The 2844-nt window shown below is 34.7% G+C and overlaps 1 pseudogene; it reads left to right on the forward strand.

The window, feature by feature from the left end:
• Positions 1-2033: 2033 nt before the first annotated feature.
• On the forward strand, positions 2034-2165 carry LOC142871173 (uncharacterized; annotated as a pseudogene).
• The last annotated feature ends 679 nt before the right edge of the window (positions 2166-2844 follow it).

A 2844-nucleotide genomic window follows, 5' to 3' on the forward strand; every position in this document is an offset into this window, starting at 1 on the left:
AAATGTCCATAACTACACAAAGTGATTTACAGATTCAATGTAATCTCAATCAAAATACCAATGTCATATTTCACAGACCTATACAAAATAATTTTATGCTTCATTTGAAACCAGAAAAGAGCTTGAATAGTTAAAGCAATCCTAAGCAAAAAGAACAAATCTAGAGGCATCACATTACCAAACTTTAAACTATACTATAAGACTATAGTACCCCAAACAGCATGGTAATAGCACAAACGTAGAGACATACTCCAATGGACAGAACAGAGAATTGAAATATAAAACCACTCACATACAGCCAACTAATCTTTGACAAAGCAGACAACAATATACACTAGGGAAAAGAAGCCCTATTCAATAAGTAGTGCTGGGGAAATTGGATAGACACATACAGAAGAATGAAACAGCATCCCATATTGCTCACCACTCACAAAATTTAATTTAAGATGGATAAAAGACTTAAATGTAAGGCATGAAACCATAAGAATTCTAGAAGAATATGTTGGAAAAACTCTCCTAGATATCAGCTGAGGCAAAGAATTTGTGAAGAAGACTCCAATGCAATCACACAAACAAAAATAAATAAATGGGACTTGATTAAATTAAAAAGCTTCTGGATGACAAAGGAAATAATCAATAGAGCAAATAGACCACCTACAGAATGGGAGAAAATATTCACAAGCTATACAGCCAATAAAGGGCTAATAATAAGAATCAACAAAGACCTCAAGCAAATCAGCAAGAAAAAAACAACCTCATTAAAAAGTGCGCAAAGGCAGGAACAGAATATTTTTAAAAGAAGACAGATAAATGGCCAATAAACATATGAAAAAATGCTCCATGTCACTAATCATCAGGAAAATGCAAATTAAAACCACAGTGAGACATTACTTTCCTCCTGTTAGAATGGCTTTTATTAAAAACTCCAATAACAATAGATGCTGGCATAGATACAGAGAAAAAGGAACACTTATGCACTGTTGGTGGAACTGCAATTTAGTACGTCTATGGAAAACAGTATGAAGATTCCTCAAAGAACTAAAAGCAGATCTTCCATTTGATCCAGCAATCCCACTACTGGGTATCCACCCAAAGGAAAATAAGCCATTTTATCAAAAAGACACCTGCACTTAAATGTTTATTGCAGTACAATTCACAATTGCAAAGATGTGGAATCAACCCAAGTAGCCATCAATTCATGAGTGGATTAACAAAATGTGGTATGTGGGTACCATGGAGAAGGTATGTGGGTACCATGGAGAAGGTACTCAGCCATGGAGAAGGATGAATTGATGTCTTTTGCAACAGTTTGTATGGAACTGGAGACCATTATCCTAAGTGAAGTATCTGAAGAATGGAAAAACAAATACCACATGTACTCACTAATAAATTGGAACTAACTAATGAGTACACATACACAAAGGGAAGTAGAACTCAGGGGAATTCAAGCCAAGGGGAGGGAGGAAAAGGGCATCAGTGAAAGCCTACCTAATGGGTACTATGAATACTGTCTGGGTGATGGGCACACTTATAATGCTGACTGAAGCATTGCAAAAGTGATCCATGTAACCAAAGACATTTGTACCCCTGCAATATGCTGACATTTAAAAAAATATATAACCAGTGTATAGAAAATAAAATTATTGAAATGCTAAAAAAAAACAACCCAAAATATAAAGCACTGTGTTATATGGTTGGGGATCAAGAAAAAAAAAAAAAAGACATGTTTCCTAACATCATCCTTACAAAATTTGTAGTCTAGCTCTTGCTATTTCAATGGAATCTTAATATAGGAATAGTAGATCAGATCATAGGTTTCTCTGCTTAAAACCTTTCAGCTGCTTCATGTTGCTCTGAGCTTAAAATAAAATGTCTTATTACGTTCAGCAAGGCCTGTGTTATCTAGTAATTTCCTACTTTGACATTCTCATCTTGTGTGTCCCCCAATTTTCCACTATGCTCTACTCATCTTAGGATCTGTCATATCCTACCTGGACATGTGTATGTTCGAAAAGACTTTCTGAAAAAGTTTCAGCTTTGTGCAGTGGCAGTCTTGTAGCCAATGAGGTTTATCCAAAGTGCAATTATTGCTAATTCAAAACTTTTTCCAACACCCCATGGTGAAGACTTGCATCAGCATTGGCAATTTTCAGTCTCTGTGGAGACTGAATTTTTTTAAAAAAGAAAGTTTAAAAAACAATGTCATTGACTTCTTACCATTAAAACCGTAACCACTGAAAGAATGTCTGGATTTAAACAACATAATTTCATATTGTAACCTCTTAGATAAACTAGTTGTCAAAATGTACTTTTTGCAAATGAACTGCATTGAATTGTTTTATAGGATTGTTAGTTGTACACTGGTCGATTGTTGAAAACAGCCTTCCAGAGATAAATGTTTTGATCTAAAGAAGTAAGTCAACTAGACCTCAGAATCCTTGGAACACTCTGGAAGAACTGTCAGGATACTTCTCGGTTGTGTATACTAATCTTACTTATTTATTTGGCTGGGGTGTTTTGTTTTCCCTTCATCACATAATGTCTTGTTACTGAGGAACTCAGAAGAAAGTCTCTCAGTTCCAAGAGAAGCTTCTATTCAATAATTGTTTTTAACTCATCTTTTGGATGTTAATTCTATAACTGATCAGAATCCTATGTTTCTTTGTCAAAAGACATTTGTGGAGTAACAGCCACAACTCAAACCTACATATTCTGACTACACAACTCATGGTCTTTCTTTCATATGGAGTTTATACATTTTTACCTAAGTCCTTGTCTTCACCTTAGAGTTTACCTAAATCAATGAGAAATTCCTCCATTATAAAATCTCCTTTTCATTTTTAG

Source organism: Microcebus murinus, chromosome 5 (genome assembly GCF_040939455.1).
Source record: "Microcebus murinus isolate Inina chromosome 5, M.murinus_Inina_mat1.0, whole genome shotgun sequence".
In the NCBI taxonomy this organism is placed as follows: Eukaryota; Metazoa; Chordata; class Mammalia; order Primates; family Cheirogaleidae; genus Microcebus; species Microcebus murinus.